A 13,708-nucleotide genomic window follows, 5' to 3' on the forward strand; every position below is an offset into this window, starting at 1 on the left:
CACGCATAATGCACAAACCATCACAAATCTTATCAAGATTTTCTTTTCACAACACTGTCTTTTCATGAGCTTAAGTTATAAAAATCTGATCTTTAAATACTGGAAGATAATTGTATTTATTCATGAAAGCTCTTATATAAGTTCTAATAAGCAAGACCGTGCATGAAGAATCACTAGTATACTTCTACTTTCCCAAACAACACCAAATATGCCATAACTAAAATGACCATATTTGCCCAAGGATGCCACTCTACCATGAGGAGATTCACAGGATCAGTACACCCGATCCACCACTAGAAATTCACCCATAGATATGAAAACCACTGTGGTATAGGTAGTGATTCTCACTCCAAACCATATCCATAATAAAGTAGATGGTTTCATAGGAAATTACTAATCCAAAATCAAATAACACTAGATGCTCTTTCCATAGGACCCATATAAAAAGAATTTCATTCATCTGACTACATCTCTCAATATTTAACCACCCACAAGAATCAACCAAGTCTGACACCATCACAACATTACAAATTCTTGAATCATCAAATCCCACATACTTCACATAATATTCTATTGAAGCTAAAACTCTTTATACCAACAAACATTATAACTACATCAAACATTTACCATACTCTCAAACTATCACTAGTATCAAAATCTCCTTCGAAAATACATTATAGCTTCTAAGAATTTTAATATATGACTCTCTCTCGTTTCATTTATCATTGCATGATAGATATGAGTCACACCCAAGACTAATAGCACTAATTTCAATTCTAAAAATACTTTTCCATTGAGATAACAATATTGCATCACACACAATGTCAATTCCACGTACTTTTCGAATATCTAATTTCCACTAATATTCAAAACTTAAGAAATTCATGGTCACTCCAATAATACGAATATCATATGCTCATAACCCCTACTCATTATCAAACTCAAAATCATAAAAGAACTTATCATCACACTCAAGTCAAATGTCCTTAGACTTCTCTCTAAAATTTTTATTATATAGTATTTAACCAATATAATGAACCCATGACACTATTATCATAATTAAGTAGAGCAATATAGATGAAAACAACGTGTCTCATAACCCAATTATCAACCCATATAAAAATACCTCCTTAGCCTTTGCAATCAGAATAAAATACTTTTGTTCTCACCTCTTTCCGAAGGCTAAATTACATCCAACTAATTCTTTGCATTTATGACTTTAATTCCTTTCAATTCAGTTCAAGCGGTGTCTCAACAACCCCTATAACTATTAATGCCATCAACCTACTCACCAAATAGTATCAAACCACAACCTAAAATACACGCAAGTCATTATTACAATATAAAATGCATTTAACCAGCAATATTTATCATATATTTGCATTTCAATCATAATTCATCGTGAACTCTTATTACCATCATGCTCAGTTAGACATTTTCATCACCACAAAGTCAATCTTGACATCGATGACACCTCAAACTCATCCATTCCAATCAAATTTGAAGGACTAGCTCAATTGTATCGGAATTTCTTTACTTAAATCTTCAATCATCTTTAACAAGTATACTCTTTGAGACTTTCCTTGACCATAAGTTTTTCATTCTGGTATCTATCCATTCCCTCAGACTACTTCTCATTTAGAAACCTCGAGATATACTCCACAAAGTAACGTATTAATACCATATCAACAATCCACAACTAAAATACCCCTTATAACAATGTTGTAACTCAAGTACTCGTACTAACAAACTAGTAAGTTTCTCAAATATGAATGTAACATTGAATCTAATTATACGAGCATGTGATACAACTTCTAACTCTTTAAGTAGTTAATATTGACATTAGACAATCGGCGTATTTATTTTCATACCACTAAAGTCATATCACAAAAATTTACCAAAATCCACCACTAGAACACATCATACCTATCGAGAAGATCGTACCCAATTAAACCACACATTTCTACCAATCGAATAGATGTAAAATATTACAAAATTTGTTTCCATATCTAGCCTTTCCTTTAATAATTACACAACAACTATTCATATAAGGAACTACACACGAGTCATCACATAAATGAGAGTAAAATAGAGTGAAGTGACAAGAATCAAAATTGGACAAAGTACGCGCAATAGAGATTCAAAAAATGGAGATTTTTCCTAAGAATCACTATAGTCTCTTGAAAATAAGTACAGACGTCTCCATACCGACCCTCGAGACTCTATTTAGACTCGGCTTGTACATACGTTAGACCTATGAACATGGCGTTCTGATACCATTTTGTCACGACCCAAAAATGGACATGATGACACTCGTCTTAACCCACCAAGACAAGTCAGCCTAAAACTCAACCAATACATTAAGATACAGAAATTCTATAATAAACTCAAAAATACCTTCAAAATCTGGTTGTGCCGTGTACAAGCCTCTAAAGTATTACAATTAAATCGAAAGAAAACACTAGTCTCAAATGAACCGATTTCTAGAATAGAACAAGATCATAACTAAGGAGAAAGAACGTCCACTAAGATGACAAACAACTACCTCCCAAATCTCAAAGAAGCCTCAAAAAATAAGAGAATGACAAGTACCACAAAAATCCAGGCTCGTACTTTACAAAATAAAAATTGTAGAAGCAAGGGCTGAGTATCAGCCCACATGGTACTCATTAAGTAAATCCATAAACACAAGTTAAGCGGATGAAATACAGGTACTCTTACCACCCCCAACAGAGCCTCCACAACTACAACCTGCAAAAAATAGCCAATCTAACAACTCACAGTTTACATTGCACGTGTCGCGCCCCATTTTTCGCAAAAATGGGTTTTGTGCACGACCTAATAACTCATTTGAGATTTTGAGTTTGGAGTCGCCACGTAACGAATTAAGGCGCGTTAGGGCACCTATCTAACCTAACTAAGTCTAGCTAAGGTCAACGAGCCCAAGATCGGGGTAAGGGTTCAAATTACCTCGAGGGGAAGGTGTTAGGCATCCCTCGAGGTCCACAAATGTGGGTCCCAGCCGTATCTCATGCAATCTATGAGGAGGTTACAAGTAGCAATCAAGGTCACTTCATTATTATTTATAATATGCTTGCTAAGTGATGACATAAACTTAAGCAGTTAAATTTTTATTTTTAGTTAATTTAAACATGCAAGGCTAGGTGATAGCAATAAATAAACAATTAAGCTCATTTTTATTTATTTTAACATACGACACTATGTTATAAACAAAATTGGCAAATATTAAGAAAGTAATATGTGCGAAATTAAAGTTTTGAAAATTGAGCAAGTTTTGAATAGGAATTTTTATTTTTAAAAAATGTTTGCTTCTTTATAGGGGTGATGCCACGATATTGTTGATCGCGCTTCTCCACCATAGAAACAATTTTGATTTGAGGTCGGTCTTTTAAAAATAATAAAACTTTATATTTTTTAAAATGAGTTAGAAGATTTAGTTTGCATATAGGCACATAAATATTTACATATAAATACACATAATTATTTTTGAAATTCATGGGTAGGTGATACTTCCGGGGACGCGTCAGTTTAATTGAAAAAATTGAAACTAGACCTCGTAGTTCCTTTGACTTTCCCACTAACGATAGGTTAGGAGATAGTGCTTATAATATATTTTTTAAAAATAAACAATGTCTTAATCAGTCCAAAGTTTTAAAGGAGGATTGAACAATGACTTTTTAAAAAAAAAGTTGCAAAATTTTGTAAGAAGAAAAACTAGTAGAACATTAATATAGTAAATTTATTAAATGCAAAAATTTTACTATTAAATGTATTCAAAAGCCATTTAATTTGTTAAATGCATGAAATGATTTTAATTTAATATCATTATTATTTTAAAAAAACAACATATTGCATCATAAGTGCAGAAATCTTCAAAACGTCAAATTAATAATATTAGATAATTTAAAAGGAGGGCAAAATATGCACAACAAATTTTATTGGAGTGGGTATGCTAAAATTTATTTATAAACCTACAAATATGATTTTTAAGCGTTCAAAGCGGAGTAACACATATAGGCATGATTTTGTAAATCTAAATGCTATTAACATTTTAATTTTTAGGCATGATTTCTACGTGATAAGACAAATGAAAAGTTATAACATATTTTTAACATCTAGCAACCTACTAGATTAGGATTTGATTTTAATACAAAAATTAGTGGAATCTAGTTATTTTTAAAACTTATTAACAAAAAAAACATCAAGCATGTTGAAAATTGGTTCGATTACAACACCTACAAACAATAATTCTAGGTGGTTAAAGATTTAAAACAGATAGAATAAACCTATAAGCATGATTTCTAACTTTTAAAAATACAATGAACAAGTAGCATGTAATCCCCTTCCCTTAGACAATCCCCCAAATAAATTTATATATGAGAGCTTTAGAGTTATAAAATGTTACAAAATTCAAATACATAAAATAAGAAAAATATAGATTCAAATATATGAATTAAACAAATAAATCTTTCTTCATGGCTAATCTTCAACTTGAACTTCAAGTTTGAAACCTGTCAAAGCAATCAAATAACTACACAAGTAATCACATTTATTTAGTCAAGATGAGACAATATGCAATTATTTAATGACGAATTATACATATAGAAAAGAATAGACAATAGCTTACACAAATGTGTGAATGCAAAGATAATGTAAATGCTAAGAATACAAAACAGTTAAGCAAAGAAATGGTAGCAATGAAAATAAATTGATCCAACTTTTACTCGAACAAATCAAAGTAGCAAAGTATCGAAGAAGAACACTTGAATGTTTACCGGAATCTTAATGTATTTTAAGAGTAGCAAGAGAGCAATGAGAGAATGAGGAGTGATGAGAGAACTTGTGATTGAGAGTGAATGAGTTAAAAGAATGCAAAGGGGGTCTCTTATATAGTAGAAGAGGGGGGAACAAATAAGCTAAACAAATATTTTTAAGGAATCAATTAATAATCTATTTTCCTTATTATAAAAAAGGACCAAATCAGAAAGTTTCAAAATATTCCATTACAAAATATAAACAAGTAAGAATAAATTAAGAGTGTAATATATATTTTCCTTAAATAATGAGAAACCAAAATCAGAAAAATATTATTTTACCATAAATAAGCAAGTAGTAAATCAGTCACTTTCAATTAATATTAATTTCCTTAATTACGAGGAAAATAAAATATGATTTATTTATATATTTTTTTTACCAAATAAAGAGCTAGAAATTGTCCAAATTTAAATAAGGCAAAAGAAAACCATCACAATTTTTACCAAATTCAAAATTACGGTCAATCATGATTTTGCATAAAATCAACACAAGATTTTTATCAATTCAAATTAAGCAAATAAGGAATCAATCCACTATTAAAGCCATACAATCAGAACATAATCTTCCATCAACTCATTAGCTATGTAATTAACATATGACCTATTTCACGACTTAATTAGACAAGAAAAGCATGAACTGATTTAACATACAATCTTACTAATTTAATCAAGAGATCAACAGACATGAAATGATACTACTAGAAATAAAAGGGCAATGTTTTCACACGACTTACTTGTGAAGTAAACAAATTAACCCATCAAACAAGCTAACACAACAAGCGAAGACGGAGCGAACTATAATGACTCAAAATAATGATATTTTAGATAGAAGGTGACAAAACATAATTCTTGTATCGAAAAAATTTTGAACTATAGGTTCGAACTCTACATGAAAACTATTTTCACCTTTCTGGAGCAAGCAACACCTTAATTGATGTAATAATCATGTTGAGAAAACTGTTCTGGAGATAAAATAATGTTTAAATAGAAGGACGTACCATGGATGGATCTAAAATTTGAGCAAATTACCAGAGCTTGTAGCTTGTTCACTTTTCTCATAGTTGCACCCATCATTGCTCGCCGTAGTCGGAGTTGGAGTCGCTGGTTGTCGTCTAAAGTTGCAGCTGCTCGGAGATCTCGCCGGATTTGGAGTTGAAGCTGCTGAAAATCAGAGAAGAGAGGGGGAGGGTAGAAGTTTCCTGTGCAGCTGCTGGTCGCCTGGCTGCTCGCTGAGGCTGTCCCGTGGCTGCTGGAACCGGTCGAAGCAGCCTCCATCGCTGTTGTTCTCTTGCTGCCTCCCTGGCAAAAGGAGAAGAGGAGAGCGAGGGGGTAGCGCCGCCTAACGCCTGTGGCTGCTCGCTGCTAGTTGTTGCTTCCTGCCATTGCTGGAGAAAAGAGAGAGGAGGCAGTAAGGAAAGGAGAAGAGAAGAGAAAGGGACGGACAAAGGGTGGCGCTTAAGCTGCTGCTTCTCGCCGGAAAATGGAAAGGACGCAGGTAAAGGGGAAGGGGAGAAGAAGAAATACGATTGGAGAGAGGAGAGGATGAGGGGAGAGAATGGCGGTTGGAGAGAGGGGAAGGGGAGAAGGACGGAAGCGGAGGAGAGAAGGGAAAGGAGAATAAGAGGGAGAGAGGGAGGCGCTGGGGATGCCAAGGAGAGGGAGAAGAATGGGTTAGAATTTTAGGTTTTGGGGTCTTTTGGTGTTGAGGGAATAGGAGATTAATCACAATCGTTGATCTAATTTGAAAATGAAGGGCTAGGATACGATTAATAAAATAGATGGATGAGATTAAGAGATGAGATGTATTGAAATCAGATTGGATTGAATATGGAATGACTACAATTGCAATTAAAATGGCTAGAATTGAAATGAAAGAGGGGCTATGATTGAAACAAAATTTAATTAGAGTAGCTAGAATTGAAATAAATTATAATAGAATAGGCTAGAATTTAAATAATTTTAAGGAAAGTGTAGGAATTACTATTTAATTAAAATACTACATACATTAAAATATTTTTATATAATTGAAAATCATTTAAATTTTAAAACATTTGAAATTCATTAATAATTTTAAAATATAATAATATTTACAATAATTTTATAAAGTAAACGATACTAAAATATATAATTTTGAGAAAAATCGACTAAAACATCAAAACTTTAAGTAAATTTTATAATACGTATTTAATCGAATATAATCCTTAAAATGGTTAAAGGTCGATCAAAATTGGGTGTCAACAGCTGCCCCTTGGTTGATTGAGAATGAAGAATGAATTGTCAGGCAACCAACGTTGACTTAGTAGTCGATTTTGTCAGACTGACCAGAGATGTCAGTTGGATCAATTGAAACGATATAGACTTGATAAAGGGTACGACCGAGACTTTGGTTTTAAGTCGTCTACATATCTTTGGTTATACGAGAATCAGGTCGTGTGTAGTTCTAGATTCAAGAGCAAATGAAACTCTTAAAAGTTGAAAGAGCAGTAGGGTATTCAGAAGGCACGATATCGGATTGAATGGAAAAGATTAGAGTAGCGAGAAGAAAGAGATTAAGAGGCTAAAAGAGCATGACAGAGAAGCGAGAAGAGCATGATAGAGTAAGGCTATCAGCCTTTGAGCGAGGTTCGGAGTATGAGTAGCAAAGAATTGATAGGGTCTTCGTTGTGATAGATGATAGCATGATAATTGTAATCAGGGGCGATCAATCATATCTGCAAATTCTAGATAAAATGTTAGCTTATAAATAGATAAAGTATGACCAACAATGATAAAATTTGAGTTCTAGATAAATGACAAGAGGTGATAAGAAGCGTATCTGTTTGAGACGTAGTGCAAGCCTTGATAGTTTTTAACTTCTTGAAGGATTGAAACTCATCTCTGAAGGAAAACGTCAAACTCCAGTAGATCTGATAGTATAGCGATATAGTACTATAGACGGAAAATGTCTGGTTGTAAGGAGAGTCTAAACGTCATTTTAAGGCGGATGAGCCTAAGTGTCATTTTAAGGCAGACAACCTAAATATCTTATAAAGCGGATGAACAAAAAATATCTTGTAAGGCGGATGAGCCTAAATGTCAGTTTGAGGCGGATGAGCCTAAATATCCAATAAGGCGGACAAGCCTAGATGTCGCATTGTATGGCGGACGAGCCTAGATGTCGCATTGTAAGGCGGACGAGCCTAGATGTGCATTGTGAGGCGGACGAGCCTAGATGTCGACTCAAAAGTAGATCTATCATTTAATCTTCGTTGTAAACTGACTGCTTGTTGAGAAGAAACTTTTGGCGAAATTTGTGAGTTTACTCAAAAATTCTGCCGCACTATGAAGATGTGCAAGGAGAAATCTTAATGGAATTTTTGAGATCCTCTCAAAAATTCTGCCCCAGTTATCAATAGAATGGGAAAATGAAAGTTTTATTTATAATAAGACCGAACCCCATAAGAGCGCCTACGTATCCCCTCTTAAACGGGAATCAGGTCTGACGTAGTTCCAAATTACAAAAGATCATAAGCTAGATATTGAGAACATTCTTGAGCAGCAATTGAACGGTAGATTTTGACCAACTTTATTTGCCCATATGTTATCATGGGTGTCTGAATGTGGAAAACATTAACTTAAATGGTGCAAGCCTTATTTGGGAAACTGGATCAAGTAGACTCTGGCGCGTTCACATTTGAACTTCCTTTGTTGCAAGGTCCTCCAAGCGTATGGCCTTGGTATCAATCAGTTGTTGAATCTTATGTTTCAGATCATGACATTCTTCTATTATATCTCCTTCCATTCCTGAATGATAAGCACAAATCTTGGAGGATTCAATCCACGATGCACGCGTAGTCATTCTTATCTCATTGATAGGAGCGATGTGACCAGCGATTCTCAACTTTTCATAAAGCTGGCCTATAGGCTTGTCATAGGAGTATAAGTTTTGTCAAGTCTCTCCTCAACCTTGAAGAGGTTTTTACGGATATACGGTCGAGTGACTTTGGCACTAGGGCCAGGATATGTTGGTTGTCGATATGGCATATGAGGCCTTTGGTACACAGACATTTGATATGGAGGGATTGGAAGTGGTATGAGAGGCGCATGATACCAATGAACTTGGTGCAGTGGTGTTTCATATCGAGGAGCTTGCATAGTGGGATGATGCGGGTGTGAAGTAAGGTGTTGAGGTTTAGGAGCATATGCATGATTATGCGGAGGATATGGGTGATTTGGAAAGTAGATGTTCTTTGGAGGCATTTGATGGAGCTTGGTTGACTTTAAGAGGTAGAGTAATCTGGAGGAGGATTATTTTGTAGAGTGACTTGACTTGCAAAAGATGACATATCCATGTTTGTCTCCAAAGTTGGATTGGCGAAGAGTAACAACTTTGCCAACTCACGCATGTCCAACAACTCTTCTTCTAACTTCTTTATTTCCTTCTCAAGGTTTGATACAAACTTGTCTGAAAGACACTTCTTTTCAATAGTTTTGCACATAACTCTAGCATTAGTCGCTTTCACTTTTCCTTTGCAATCCTCAGTCGGAAGAGAAGGAAATGAACCCTTTGATCGCGTATGGTAAACCATGGTCTACAGATCAACCATTGGGAGAGGGTAAAAAAAATAAAAAAATAAAAGCAAAACAAAGCCTAAGTTAGAACATTGCATAAATTAGGATATCAAACACATTATTTTAAGATTAACGCCCTAAATGCAAAGGAACCTCGTTGAGCCAGAGGTAGGCCTAAGCGCACATAAGTGATGCACAATATTTAACTCAAGCCTTATTTGCCAATTTGGAGTTTAGATTAGAAGAAACAAAAACTTTCATTTATTATAAAATTCAAACAATACATCATAAAAAAAACTGAAATGAACTAAGGGAAAAGGGATAACTTGGGGTAAATCATCCTAAATTCTGAAATCTTGGAGGTATCGACTCCAAGAGCTTGGCGCCAATTGACCTCTTGTGATGGGAGGGACTTCTTGTCTCATGTTCAACACACTCCGTGCCCATATGTTTTCTCTTTCATCGGCAAGCCCATGGTATCCTTCTCCACTTGATATTGGGACTTCAGATTCTATCAAGATCCATATGTGATACTCATGCGTGCATAAACCCTGTCGTGCACCAATAGGAATGGTCAACACACGCTCCCATCGTCAAAGTATGTTGTGGACTTGTGGTTTATCTAGTAAAAAATCATACTTAAATGGCTCCATGTCAGATCGGAGTGGTATGATTTGAGTTTGCCCAAATTGGCGAAGTACTCGAAGAGGCGCATATGGTTGGACACCCTTTAAGCCAATAAGTTCGATGAAATATCGGTCGTCCCCTCTTACTATGACATTAGGTGTGGACAACCAATGAAGCTTCCACTGAATTCGAGGGCTCTCAAGCTCAGTCAGGAATATCTTCCAGTTCACGAATCCTACAGGTGCGGCGAAACGGTCCAACCTTCTTGGATGATTATCAATCTTATTGCCTTGACCAAGATAGGTATCTACCACGTCAGATCGCTTGTGGAAGTGATCGATAGCCCATAGTTTATGTAGAAGGTTGCATCCCTCGAAGAACATTTTACCATCAACACATGCTGACAGACTCCTCATTATCTCCGCTAGGATCATGGGCACTATGGTTTTCCTAGGCTTGCCTCCTCTTTCAGCTAGATCTCGAACCACGTACGTTAGACATGTATCGATTATTCCTCTTGATTTAGGAAAAACCAAGAATCCCAATAAGTCGATGGCAAAGGCATCCAGACGATACTTTTCCCATTCTTTAACGGAGCACTCAAATTCATAGTCATAAATGTAGTAGCCATGATCTCGGCCGAATCGTGAGTATAAGAAGTCTAAACTATTCCACCCAAGGTCTAAAGAAGTCCAAGTTGGATTAGACTTCATCCCCATACTTTTTAGAAATTCCTTTGATGGCGGCTTATAAGGTACCATCATTTGACACTCATGGTATGGAAGGTCGATGAAACCGCTAATTTCTTCAATTGTTGGTGTCAAGTTGCAATCTATAAACTTGAACACCATCCTCACAGGGGCCCAATACTCTAGTAGCTCCCTAGTCATGTGAGGGTTTGGTACGACAAAAATAAGAAATGTGAGGCCACCCAACAATTGATGAATCTCCCTTTCCTTAAATCACCTTATATCCATCCACCAGGTCTTAAGTCTCTGACTCACTTCTTTCACCATTTGAGGGTTTGGGGGTTCATACTCATCCATGACTCTACATATAAAATAATAAACAACTTCTGAACTCCAATTTGGCAAAATTGGCTTGATGTAATTATATTATGATCACGTTGACACATAAGTATGCAATTTGTCTAAAGAGTGTTGGGGCCCTTTAGACGAGAGGGTGGTTACTAATTATGTGGATTGACACCAAGGGTCAAACCACCTAGGGCTTATGCAGCATGTATGACCTAACCAGGACTTCTGAGAGTTGGCTTGACACTGTCTTGAAAGGGATTCTATGCGAGAGGCTCGTGGTTTCGCGGTAGTAAAACTATCCGTTACATCCACGCATATGCCGACTCTCTATAATGGGTATTTGAATAGAATTGGAGTAGTTGTAAGAGGTGCAAAGGCACAACATCACGAGAACAAAAAAAAAAGGAAGAGGTTCCCAATTGGGAAAAGTATGAGCGGAATGCCAGTTATCAAAGCAATAAACACTTAGCATCTAAATTAGAAAGCGGTAACATATAGACAGTTTATAAAAAATAAATAGATAAATAAGCATGAATAAATAAAGGAATTTAAACATATCAAGATATTAAAAATCACGCAAATAAGGAAAGAGGGTATGAGATTAAACATGTAATTAATCAAATAAGGGAAAAGGGAAGAGGTGAAACATGGTAATAAACAATTAAGGAAAAAGGGAAAGGGGTGGAACATGGAGAGAAGACAGTAAATAAGACAACAAAATGAACTAAACATGGTAAGCATTAACAAATAATGAAATGAACAAAATAAAGTAAACCCCACATAAAAAAGCACGAAACACGTAATGGTAAGAACCTCCCCAGTAGAGTCGTCATTCTTTCGCGCCCCATTTTTCGCAAAAACGGGTTTTGTGCACGACCTAACAACTCTTTTGGGATTTTGAGTTTGGAGTCGCCACCTAACGAATTAAGGCGCATTAGGGCACCTATCTAACCTAACTAAGTCTAGCTAAGGTCAACAAGCCCGAGATCGGGGTAAGGGTTCAAATTACCTCAAGGGGAAGGTGTTAGACATCCCTCGAGGTCCACAAATGTGAGTCCCGGACGTATTTCATGCAATCTATGAGGGGGTTACAAGTATCAATCAAGGTCACTTCATTATTATTTATAATATGCTTGCTAAGTGATGACATAAAATTAAGCCGTTAAATTTTTATTTTTAGTTAATTTAAACATGCAAGGCTAGGTGATAGCAATAAATAAACAATTAAGCTCAATTTTATTTATTTTAACATACGACACTATGTTATAAACAAAATTGGCAAATATTAAGCAATTAATATGTGCGAAAGAAAAGTTTTGAAAATTGAGCAAGTTTTGAATAGAATTTTTTATTAAAAAAAATGTTTGTTTCTTTATAGGGGTGATGCCACGATATAGTTGATCGCGCTCCTCCAACATAGAAATTTTTTTGATTTGAGGTCGGTCTTTTAAAAATAATAAATGTTTATATTTTTGAAAATGATTTAGAAGATTTAGTTTGCATATAGGCACATAAATATTAACATATAAATACACATAATTCTTTTTGAAATTCATGGGTAAGTGGTACTTCCGGGGACGCTCGGTTTAATTTAAAAAATTGGAACTAGACCTCGTAGTTCCTTTGACTTTCCCACTAACTATAGGTAAGGAGATAATGCTTATAATATATATTTCAAAAATAAACAATGTCATAATCATTTTAAAGTTTTAAAGGAGGATTGAACAATAACTTTTTTTAAAAAAAAGGCTGCAAAATTTTGTAAGAAGAAAAACTAGTAGAACATTAATATAGTAAATTTATTAAATGCAAAAATTTTACTATGAAATGTATTCAAAAGCCATGTAATTTTTGTTAAATGGATGAAATGATTTTAATTTAATATCATTATTATTTTAAAAAACAACATATTGCATCATAAGTGCAGAAATCTTCAAAAGGTCAAACTAATAATATTAGCTAATTTAAAAGGGGGGCAAAATATGCACAACAAATTTTATTGGAGTGGGTATGCTAAATTTTATTTATAAACCTACAAATATGATTTTTAAGCGTTCAAAGCGGAGTAACACAGAACATTTTAATCCTTAGGCATGATTTCTACGTGATAAGACAAATGAAAAGTTATAACATATTTTTAACATCTAGCAACCTACTAGATTATTAGGATATGATTTTAATACAAAAATTAGTGGAATCTAGTTATTTTTAAAACTTATTAACAAACAAAGCATCAAGCATGTTGAAAATTGGTTCGATTACAACACCTACAAACAGTAATTCTAGGTGGTTAAAGATTTAAAAAAAAATAGAATAAACCTAAAATCATGATTTCTAACTTTTAAAAATACAATGAACAAGTAGCATGTAAATCTGTAACGACCTGTTTAGTCGTTTTGAGCTGCAGATTTTATTTCTGGAAAAACTGGCTGAGACGACGGAACCCACGACGGACCGTCATGGGCACGATGGACCGTCGAGGGAGTCTCGTTCCAAAACACTTAGAATTCTGAAATTTGGGTACTGAAATCGACTCTCTGAACTTCGTAACGGAATGGCAGGACGGACCGTCGTGGGCACGACGGACCGTCACACATCTTCCACATGAATTGAGTCTCTGAACTCTGTGACGGAGCAGCAGGACGGACCGTCGCAGGC

Source organism: Solanum pennellii, chromosome 7 (assembly GCF_001406875.1).
Source record: "Solanum pennellii chromosome 7, SPENNV200".
Classification (NCBI taxonomy): domain Eukaryota; kingdom Viridiplantae; phylum Streptophyta; class Magnoliopsida; order Solanales; family Solanaceae; genus Solanum; species Solanum pennellii.